A 12,479-nucleotide genomic window follows, 5' to 3' on the forward strand; every position below is an offset into this window, starting at 1 on the left:
GGAAACATAGCACCTAGCACACAAGACATGTAATGAATGTTTGCTGAATGCCCCCCTACAGGGATTAGGGAGGAGGAATGACAGAATGAATGAGCTAGCGCTTAATAGAGCATGGTGGACTGCAGAGCAGTGGGAGGGATTCGGGATGCTTTTATGTGGACTTTTGAAGGCTGGCTTTGAACTAAGGGGAACTTGGAGCCTGCATTCTATATGAATATTGTGGCTTCGCTACAAGCCCGTGTTCTTTGAGTGACGGGCCAACTGGGCATTTAACCTGGTGCTTCTTCTGGTGGCAGTGGGCATCAGGAGACTGTCCAACCTTCTACTTAGAGACTATTTTTCCTTGATTTTCAGAAATACAAGGGTGGGTAGCACCCAGGAACTGAGACTTGATGGAGATGATTTGGACCCACGTTTGTTTTTTCCATTTTTAAGAGGCATGTCTCATGGACAAGCAATAACATTAGGGAAAGTGTATCACAAGTTTCAGGGGTGGCTAGCATGGTCCACTCTGTGAACTCACAAATGTCACTCAAAGGCTACATTCTGCAGAAAATAACTGCAATTTAAAAATATGAGCCTCTAATAGAACCACCTTGGAGTCTGCACCTATTTCATTACCCTTCCAGCCACAGCACAACACCTCCTGAGCTGTTTGCTAGCAACATTAATTAACTGCAGGCCTGGGGACAGACAAACACATCCAGGTCAGAATGCTTTACCAGGCTGACACTTAGATGGTGAGCAGAAACCTTGCTTTTATCATTTCCAATGGTCACTGCTCAAGCGAGCTCTAAAAGAAACCTAACATTTTCTGTATCTACAGAAAACATTTTTTCCCGAGTGAACCTCACTGCCACCTCGGACCAAGTCAGATTACATAACTGCCACCGAATATTAGGAATTAGCTACAAAAGTTTCAGAAAGACCTTCTTATTTTTCAAAGTCCAACATTTTTTCTTACCAGGTACCTATGAACAGTAAATAAAAGAATAATTCGTAATAGAATAACGATCCCCTCATTATTCCTTAATCTTTTATTAATCTCCTTATTATGAATTAGGGGAATATGCTAGAAAAGAAGATATTATTGCTCTTTCTGCTTCCATAATAAACAACAGTAATTTTCTGGTGGAATGCATCCCCCTTCTCTACAGGGAATGACTTACTTGCTTCAGGAATGAACAAAATGAGGAATTATGACATCACTGAATCCACTTTTAAAATTAATATGAAGCGCTTGTCATGAAAATATGGATCTTCCCAGTGGGGAAAAATGTGACTAACATCAAATGAATCAGAAATCCGAAAATGTCAGGCTGTCACTTACCTGAGCAGTTTGTTTTGGTTCTGTACAAGGAGGCTGGAAGGCAATTGACAATTGGGAATAGAAACATGAAGATAAACGAACAAGACCAAAAATCAAAATAAAAAACAAAAAACAATTGGCACCCAAATTCTTATTAGCTGGCCATATTTTCACCGACTTCTTATCTAAGTATGGAATCAACAAAGCTGCCGTAGAGATCATAGAATCTTAGAGCTTGAAGAATCCAGAAGTTTCTTAACAGTCTTCCTTTTTTTTTTTTTTAACAGAACATCTTTTCCTACCAAAATTTAATGTCATTATGGGAAAGTTTTGTGAGCAAAACTACCCTGGCTGAAGTGCACACACGTGTGTGTATGTATGTGTGTGTGTGTGTGTGTGTGTGTGTGTGTGTATTGGGGGGCTGAGGAATGTTCTCTCCACCCATACCCACTACGCCCACCTGCAGCCCCTGAGAAACTTTCCAGGAAGCTCATGGCCTTGAAGAGCTTGGGAACAAAACTCAATCCATTCTGAAGTCCTCTGGTGATGGAAGACTCAGAGTCTCAGAGCTGGCTCAGGACAGGCCTGAGATCACCCAGGCAAACCAGAGCCACAGCAGAGCCAACCCTTCAAGCCAGGCACACGCACCCCACGCAGGGCTCCTGAGCTGAGCTGTGCATCTCTCCCCACACTCACCTTTTTTCTTGGCCCCTCTGAGGAAAGTTTGCCACCAAAGGGTATTGCTGTCATTAGCCGGCTCCACATTTCAGATGTTAAGAAACTTCCCAGCTCTGCCGTTAATGTGGATCCAGTCGGAATTGAGTCTTAGGCACGAGTCATCTGTGGTCCTTTTGTCCTTGATTAATTTCGTGACATTTATTATAGAAAGGAAGCTTAGAAGCTTGAAACAGCCTTCCTCATTAATAATAAATTTTCGGGACTTCCCTGGTGGCACAGTGGTTAAGAATCCGCCTGCCAATGCAGGGGACACGGGTTCGAACCCTGGTCCGGGAAGATCCCACATGCTGCAGAGCAACTAAGCCCATGCGCCACAACTACTGAGCCTGCGCTCTAGAGCCCGTGAGCCACAACTACTGAGCCTGCGCGCCTAGAGCCCGTGCTCCGCAACAAGAGAAGCCACCGCAATGAGAAGCCCACGCACTGCAGTGAAGAATAGCGCCCCCCTCGCCACAACTAGAGAAAGCCCACGTGCAGCAATGAAGACGGAATGCAACCAATAATTAATTAATTAATTAATTAAAAAAATAATAAATTTTCCCTTTTGGTAATATAAACATCGTTCAAGACCCAATTAAAATGTCCCCAATGTTTTCAGTAAGGAAAGAACATTTATAACTCAACTTTGCCATGTGTTCTTGTCCCAAATGCTTGTCATCTCGATTAAATTGTTCATAACTGTTTGAAATGTAGAAGCCTTGGTGGACTTGGGCAGTCATATTTCAGTGCCTGTATATATAGCATTATCTGATCTGTTTGAATGGGTGATGGTAAAGGAGCCAACTTAGATACTGGATCATGTGCTATTTTTAGTGCATTTCTGAGACGTTATTAATTGAATTCAGTTCATCTCTGCTTCAACTTGGCCTGCCATCGATTAATTGCGGAAACCTGGGACAGAACTAAAGGCTAGCAAAACAAAGTTCAAATTCAATTTGTTGGTCAGTCTACTGTCTTGAAACCAAACAGCACGATTAATAACATCTCACCAGTTCAGTTCTCTCACTAGAGAACCACTAAATAGGTACTGTGCCACAGCTGCTCCTCAATTCTGGAGCCATTCCAAAGAAAGGTGCCAGGGTCTGGGCCAGAAGCACAGCTGACTCAGCCCACACCATCCACGACGCCCTTACTCCTCCCAGGAGTAATGGAACCCAACCCATACACACCAGCTGGCTTGGCTGTAGGCGAGCAATGGCATGCACTTCCACTGGGCCAACCACACCGAGTGCCTGTGGTTTACCAGGCCCTGTACATGGCAACGTCAGTACTGAGATGGATAAGACATGGCACCATCTGAATGTAGTGACAAGCAGGCCAGTACTACGTGGAAAGTGCACCAAAGGAGGCATGGACAGGGTGCTTTGGGCCCATGAGAAGGAAGCGGCTAACTCAGGCTGGAGGGCAAGGGCAGCAAAACCAGAGATTAAGGGGAGCATCTGGGAGGCAGTGATGCCTGCGCTGAGTCTTTTGTAAAATTTAAAATATATCATTTGTTTCTTATTATCAGAGGATATATATTCATTGTAGAAAGTTACTATTTCCAAAAAGCAATATATATACATATATAGAGCAAAACCACCACCAGAGATAACCACTGATTTGTTGCTTCCCCCAAGAAAACCTAACAATACACAATGAATATTTTTTCATGTCATTAAATATTCTTCCACATAATACTTCGTTGTATGAGGTACCCTAATTGACTTAACCAATTCTCTATTATGGAAATTTAAATTATTGCAACATTCTCATATTATTAACTAAGATGAATATCCTTACACTTAAGTCTTTTTGCACGTCTATAATTATTTCCTTAGGACAGATTCCTAGAATGTAAAGTGGTGGGTCAGAGGTTCTGCACATTTTAAGGCTAAATACCAACCAGCAGTGTGTGAGAGTTTCCATTTTCTCCCACTCTTGCTGATGCCAAGTCACTTCAAAGTATTAACCAGGTAAAAATATCTCTAGTAGCCAGCTTCCAAGACAGCCTCAATGGTCCTCACTGCCTGATTTTCACACCTTTGTGTGGTCCCCTCTCATAAATAGGGTTGTCCTGTGAGACCAACGGGATATTGCAGAAATGACAGGTATGTAGTGCTTCTTTATTTTGATTTAATTTAATTAATTTTTGAATATTGTTTTCTTTTTTCCTAGCTGTATTCAGGTATAATTAATGCATAAAATTGCATATACTTAAGGTGTGCAATTTGATGTTTTGATATGTGTTTACACTGTGTGTGTTGTTGTACGATCGTCACCATCAAGCTAATTAACACCTCTATTGCCTCACATAGTTACCTTGTATGTGTGTATGTATGTGTGTGTGATGAGATCACTTAAGATCTACCCTCTTAGCAAACTTCAGATATACAATGTATCAATAGTATTGTTAACTATAGTCACATTGCTGTACATTAGATCTATAGAACTTGTTTATCCTGTATAAATGAAACCTTGTACGCTTTGACCAACGTCTCCCCATTTCCGCAAACCCCCAGTCCCTGGCAATCACCATTCTACGTTCTGCTTCTGTAAATTAAGCTATTTCAGACTCTACATTTAAGTGAGATTGTGCAGTATTTGTCTTTCTCTGTTTGGCTTATTTCACTTAGCATAATGCCCTCCAGTTTCATTCATGCTCTCACAAATGGCAGGATTTCCTTCTTCCAGGCTGCATAATATTCCTTTGTATATATAACATAGGTACTTCTGAGACTAAGTCATAAGCAGCATTGCCACTTCTGCCTTGCTCTCTTGAGTTAATTGTTCTAGGGAAGCCAACACCACATCATGAGGACACTCAAGCAGCCCAATGCTCTCCTACCAATCACCAGCCCGACTTGCCAGCCATGTGAGCAAATCACCTTGAAAGCAGGTCCTCCAGTTCCATTTAAGCTTTAAGGTCACTGCAGCCCCAGAGACCCTGAGCCGGAACCACCCAGGTGAGCCACTGTCAAATTCCTGACCCACGGAAACTGCGAGATAATCAATATTTATTGTTTCTGTAAGCCAGTCAGTTTGGAAGTAATATGTTATACAACAACAGATAACTAATGCAATATATCACTTTTGCTGTATTTTTTCTTTTGAGTTTTAGTGAGGTTTACGTCTTTTTCAAATGTCTATTGACCACTTTATTTTCCTTCTCTAGTTTATGCCATATTTTTAGGGTGTTGGTCTTTTTGGTTTTTCCATTGATTTTAAGATCTTCTTTTCCCTCAGTGCTTATTTTCCTGAGATGAGGCGTAAAGGCACCAGGCGAGATTGGATGATAGGGAGAGGACAGGAGATTGCGGGGACATGTGGAGAAGTCACAGGAGATAGAGGAGAATAACGAGGGAGGGAGGAGTGCCGGGAAACTAGAGCAGTGCTTCTCACACTGAGTGTTCATAAGAATCGCCTGAAAATCTGCTCCAAATGCCAATTCAGTACGCCTGAAGTTCCCAGGTGATGCTGCTGCTGCTGATCTGGGCAACACATCTCGGATAGCAAGGATTTAGAGAGATTGCTTAGGATGTGGGGTAGAAATTGGCCATTCCTCTGCATTCAGTGGGGGTTAGGGTTAGAGGGCCGAATGGGAGGGAGACCAGCATGCACAGCGTGTGCCTAGGTTGTAGAGGTGGGGGAGGGTTGGCAGAGAAGCAGGTGGGGCTGGCTGATGGGAGTGGGTGTTTCCATGTATCTTAGAATCCAAGGAGGTAGCTTAACGTTTATTTTTCTCTGAGTTTCGGTAATATCAAGGTGGCCTGACTGATTTCTCAGATAACAGACTAAATTTTATTCTTTCTCGTGAGAGAGCAGCTAATAAGATAAGACACTCTGAGGTTTCACTCTGTGCCCAGCGATATGTGCATAGATACTCTCTCAAGACCTTGGGAGGTATACCCTATTTTAAAAATGAAGAAATTCAAGGTCAGAGAAGAAGTCAAGCAGCTTGTCCAAGGCCACACAGCCAGTATGTGGCTGAGCTGAGGCTTGGGTCAAGGTATGGCTGACTCTAAAATCCCTGCCCACCTTCTCGGTGCTTCCGTGGGCACTCAGAGGTGAGAAAGAGCCAGGACGGCAGCCGCTCTAGCTGGGATCGTGGCAGGCAGGGCTGTGGTTGGGCAGGACAGCTGATCTTCTTAGAACGCATGGATCACTAGTAGTGCCACCAAAGTTCGTTCACTGTGAAAGGCTTTTTCCTACAGTGGAGTCATGTCTTCTGTTATGGCAGCATATATCAGGCAGACCTTTGAAATAATCAGGCTGTATTTTCTTCCTCCGCTTCGAGGACTCAGTAGTCTGAGCCTGTTTCATCTTACTACACCGACTGCTACTTCGCCCTCTCTTTTGACAGCTCCTTCTCATCTAATCTCAAGGTCAGAGGGCCATAAGGCTCATTCCGCAGGCATCCTCACTTCCCTCCCCAGCACTCATTGCCTTTCTGATCTTATTCAAAATCATGGCTTTAAAAACCATACAAGTGCTCCTCCCAAATTGACCTTTCCAGTCCAGGCCTCTCCCCTCACCCCCAGACTTGTACACTGGACTGTGAACTTTGCATAGCCATTGGGGTGTGCAATAGATACCTCAAATCAAACCTCTAGTCTTCTTCCCTCGACTCACTCCTCTTGCCAACTTCCGCATCTCAGTAAAGAGAAGTTGCTCAGGCCAAAACCTTGGAGTTTAACTTGTTATCACTTTCTCCTACCCCGTGCCTCATCCATCAGCAAATTCTGTCCCTTTCTCCTTCTAAGCATAGCCACTTCTCACTCTCGCTGCTGCTTCCACCCAAGTCCCACTCAGCAGCAGCATCTCTTGCCAGCGTCACTACAGTAGCCTCCTGTCTGCTCTTCCTGCCTGTACCCTCATCCCATTTGATCTGTTCTCTGCCCCATTGCCAGACTGATGTTCTAAAAATAAAATCTGAATCATGTCCCTCATGGAAGCAACATAAATGTCCATCAGCAGAAGAATGGATAAAGAAGATGTGGTGTATATATACAATGGAATATTATTCAGCCATAAAAAAGAACGAAATAATGCCATTTGCAGCAACATGGATGGACCTAGAGATTATCATGCTGAGTGAAGTAAGTCAGACAGAGAAAGACAAATATCCATGATATCACTTATATGTGGAATCTAAAAAATGACACAAATGAACTTATCTATGAAACAGAAACAGACTGACAGACATAGAAAATAAACTTATGGTCACCAAAGTGGAAACAGCGGGGGTGGGATAAATTCGGGGTTTGGGATTAACATGCGCACAGGACTATATATAAAATAGGTAAACAGCAAGGACCTACTGTATAGCACAGGGAACTCAATATTCTGTAATAACCTATATGGGAAAAGAATCTGGGAAAGAATACATATATGTATATGTATAACTGAATCACTTTGCTGTACATCTAAAACTAACACAACATTTTAAATCAACTATACGCCAATAAAATTAAAAAAAAAATCATGTCCCTTTTATGCTCAAAACTCTCAGTTAGAGTAAACCCAAAGGTCCTATATAATCTTCCTCTCAGTCACCCAACCTCCCCCTCCTGCTACCTCTCTGATTCCCTCTTCTACTCTCTCCCCCTTGCACTCAATGAGCAGCATAGGGAGAGGGGATACAATTTGCTTCAAAGGAAAGGTCAGGCATGTGTAGCGTAAGAGCAGACATGACCCAAAGGAAAACAGAGTCTTTTCTGTTTGCAAGAACTTTGCTTTCTAAGTATATGGACTCTGGGCAAGGTACCCAACAATTCTCCTCGCCGTGACTCAGGGATGAAGTCTACCCACTGTGTAGAGTGATGACTGGGGATTCTTTTATAGACAGAGAGAGGCATTCCTACACTGAGGTTTGGTGTGTTGTAATTTCTGCTTGCTTGTTTGGTATTGTGTTGAGCCTTTTAATCCCCTAGGATGTGCCACAAAAACTGTAATAATCAAATGTAGGCTATGAACACAAAAATTAGAGGACTACTTGTCTTGATTACAATATTCTTGAACCTAATAATAATTTAAAAATAACAATTTTTGGAGTCTAATAGAATCTGGGATTGACTTGTCCACTGCCCTCTCATTTTGTAGATTGGGAGGTAACCTTATGCTGTGTTACCCAGGGAGTCCTACCCACAGCCCCATCCTGCCTCCTCTTGAGCAGTGTCAATAAGACTATTATGATGAAGGCTCCCGGCAATAGTTTTTTCAGGGGAATTAGTGAAGTACTCAGAGAAGGATTTTTCAAATATCAGTGATCTCCAAAACGGGCTCACTGTTTTCTAATTTCACACGGCGTTGAAGTATTTATTTTGGAGGGTAAGTGCTCTAATCATGTACAATATGCCTCGTGAGAGGTTTTGATTTAAGCCTCGTCAGTCGATTTCTGCCAAGGTGGTATTTTGAAATCAGTGTATTACTTCCAGTGCCCGTAGAACATAGGGCTGCGCTCATGTGCTGCGCTGTCATGGGAAGTTTAAAAGCTCCTAATGGATCAACAGATTTTCAGCGAAGTAGAAACCATTTAAAAGTATGCAAAAAATGGATTAGAAAATAAAGTCATTATAGTAACTTGAAAGTGATTACTGATCCACAAGACTAAATGGGCTAAAATTGCTTGTACACATCTAATTATGGTGTACTAAATTTCAACTTTTCAAGTAGGTTAGTTTTTCAGTTGTTAGTCTTTGAAACTCTTTGTTTGCACTTGGAAGACATCAAAGCCAATGAGATAAGTACAGACTTGACTGAACTGGGTCACATTGATCCACTGATGTTAGTGACGAACCTGGGCTACTGTTGAATCTTGATGGTGTCATGTGGCAAACAATACGGCACCCTTCAGACCCGAGGAAGGAGGTCAGTCAAGAAGCACTCTGGAAGTGCCTGCTGTGTGCCCTGGTGCTATTAGACAATGTGGGAGTGATGCTCAGTCTGGAAGGAGGAGATGAACCAGAAGACGTGACTAGATCTGCGGTCAGGTGTGAGTTGAAGAGAGCGTGGGCTTTGGAGCAAGAGCTCCCTGAGTTCAAATCCTGCTGCTGCCATGTCATAGCCATAAACCTGGGTAATTTAGTCTAGCTTTTCTGAGCCTTGGTTTTCTCATCTGTCAGTTGGGGTTAATAATGGTGGCCCCTACGGTGAGCATGATGTAAGAGTCTGTATGTAAAGTCTGTGCACTTAGCATGCACTAAGTGTCGCTTATTTCCCTTCTTCTGTTCACCTCTGTACATGGTATAGTACCAACATTCAGAATAAGGCAATTCACGGGTATCTTTTCACCTGAACCCTGAGAAGGGGGAAATCCGGCACTCATGTGGCCTGAGTGCTGGGCTGGAAATGACGGAGGAGAAATGCACAGAGGAGGTGGGAACAGATAAGGTTGCCATGGTTAGAGGAAGCAAGGACAACACATAGTCCGTGGCTTCCCAATGACTTTGCACATAAAGTCCCACTTAGAAAATGATACTATTGTATGGCACACTGGAATTAGACAAATGAGGCTATTCACAGCTCGAGATGTCCTTCCCACAGGTAGAGCCCCTGCCCCAGCCTCTGTCAGCCAACAGAAAGACTGAGGGGGTCAACCATGTGAGCCTGTGACTAGTTTGTAGCCCACTGGTTGGGAAGTTCTGGTATAGAGAACTTAAAAGTTCACTGCACTAGCCCCCTTAAGTCCTTTTTGGAATGAGGCAGGGGGTGAGCGAATAAGACTTCAAGCAGTGAATTCCCTACGCTTGGCTTTGCGGTGGCCAAAGATAGCTGGTGGCACTGGTTCCTGAGGTATAGTGCCAGGGACTGGGGAGAGGGGGCCGCTTGTACACAAGGAGCAAAGGCCAGGTGGACGGATGTGTTCGGTGCCCTCCCCTCACTTTCCTGCCTTCTGTAGGTGAGCTCTTTGCACTGGCCTGCTCTAAGCCACTGAAGTGCTCTCTGCGTGGCCCATAATGCTTTGTGTGTCAGTACTCAATAAATATGTGTTGAGTTGGATTGAATATATAAAGCTACTGGCAAAAGGCCCTGCCCTACAGGTTTGAGCTTGTGCACTGAGCTCAGCATTTCTCTGTTCTCCTTTATCTGTTTCTCCAAATCTTGCTCACTGAGCTCAGGATTCACCTCCAAACATAATCACTTTTTTTTCAAAATTTTTGAAGGATAGTTCATTTGCAGTGCTGTGTTTAATTTTTGCTGTACAGCAAAGTGACTCAGTTATACATATATACATTCTTTTTCAGATTCTTTTCCATTGTGGTTTATCACAGGATATTGAATAGAGTTCCCTGTGCTCTACAGCAGGACCTTGTTGCTTATCCAGCCATAATCAGTATTTGCAGTTACACTTGGTCCTAGTGGCCTCTCTCAATTGAAAATGATCCAGTGGCTAAGTTTCCAAAGGTAGACCTCTCCTAAAAGAAGTAAAAGGAAGGAGATTCTGACACTTTCTAAAACATAGATGAACCTTGAGGATGCTATGCTCAGTGAAATAAGCCAGTCAAAAAGGACAAGTATTGGATGATTCCTCTTACACGAGGGACCTGGAGTAGTAAATTCACAGACACAGAAAGTAGGATGGTGGGTGCCAGGGGATGTAGGGAAGGGAAATGGGGAGTTGTTCAACTGGTATGGATTTTCAGTTTGGAAAGATGAAAAAATTTATGGAGATGGATGGTGCTGATGGCTGCCCAGCAATGTGAATGCACTTAATGCCACTGAACTTCACACTTAACAATGGTAAATTTTATGTTACGTGTATGTTACCACAACTTTTTAAGAAAAGAAATAAAAAACACAAGGGTAACAGATGGTCTGTAGACCTCAGAAAGAGAAAACTGCATGAAGGTTGAACAATCAATTTGATTCTTCCTTTTATTATTAAAAGAGAAAGCTTAGCATATGTCCAAGTTACTGTAATTTTCAATCCCATTTTGTAATGAGCTGAGTCACCTCTCTTTATTTCCTCCTTCTGTGTTCTCTCTTATAGTCTGGAAATGGATTTAAAATGTACTTGGGTCGGTGAAAGAACCCATTTCAGTTGAGCTCACTGTCAGGCCTCATGGACACCAGGAAGGGATGAGGGCTGGGAGAGGGCCATGGGAGAGGCAGAAAATCACTGAGTGAAGTGGCCGGGAGTGCCACTCACCTGCCATCACGGCAAGACTTTGGGCAGCCTTCCACCCTGTGGGTTAGTCCCTGGGAAAGGGCACTCCTTTTGTTGTCTTCCCAGGACCTGCCCAAGGCTTCTGGTGCTTTCTAAAAACTGAGTTGTGGCCTCAACTGAGCCACTAACTTATGAATTTGGTATGGTTTCTAGGGATACCTTGTAGCCCTGTCCGTGGGTCCAAGCCTCAAAGTCTCTTACCAGCAATAGACCCCGCAATGTGGGAACAGTCCTTTCCCTCAGGGACTAGATTACAGGCTTGACAGGTTTTATGGGTTGAATTGTGTCTCCCCCCCAACCCCCCAAAATGATATGTTGAAATCCAAACCCCTAATACCTCAGAATGTGACCTTATTTGGAGATAGTATTTTTATAGACATAATGAAGTTAGAATGAATTCATTAGTGTGTGCCCTAATCTAATAAAAGGGGAAAATTGGACAGAGACACAGACAAGCATACAAGGAGACACAGGGAGCAGACAGCCATCGACAAGCCCAGGAGCAAGGCCTGGAACACATAGCCCTCAGAAGGAACCAACTCTGCCCATACCTTAATCTCAGACTTCCAGCCTGCGGAACCGAGACAAAACTTTTCCAATGTTTAAACCTTCTAGGTTGCAGTATTTATTTTTAACAATAGCCCTAGAAAACTAATACAGCAGATAAAGCATATTTTCCCCACATTCCCTTCGTTGGATGCTGACAGTGTGACATATGGCTGTTCATAGTTACTGTAGTCCCCCTGAGAATTCCTTTCACCTCACCTCTCAGGGTGCCCCCACCAGCAGGCATTAGAGGCATGTTGTGTTATTGGGCTCCAGGGAGAGTGAGTCACTCTGCAGAAGAGGCCTTCCTCTCACTGATCATTCCTGTCTCTTCCTAATGGGAAGGTTCTAGAAGTGGAAGGAGAGCGACAGAAGGCCAATGATGAAGGATTTCTTGATCAAAGGGCTTTAAGCACCTTACTTGGAACAGGGGCCGCATCAAGTGCTCTCAGCTCAATGACTCATCACCAGAGCCTTCCTGGGAGAGGGTCACTTTTCTGATTTACACAACCCCCCTCTTAATATAGTCTTGTCACTTACAAAAGGAAGTAAAATTCCATGCTGAGATGGAGGGGTTATTCTAAGGAATTTAGAATGCTAAAGACTTAGTCATACGGGCTCTCAATGCTCCCTAATCAGTATCACTGGGATATTGCTAAGGTTTTATTTAGTGAGTCCATTAACAGCCTCTTACCTCTTCTCAGTTCATTATTTAGTGCAGTTAGAGTGCCTATTATG

Source organism: Monodon monoceros, unplaced genomic scaffold (genome assembly GCF_005190385.1).
Source record: "Monodon monoceros isolate NGI ecotype Baffin Bay Population unplaced genomic scaffold, NGI_Narwhal_1 Super_Scaffold_22, whole genome shotgun sequence".
Classification (NCBI taxonomy): Eukaryota; Metazoa; Chordata; class Mammalia; order Artiodactyla; family Monodontidae; genus Monodon; species Monodon monoceros.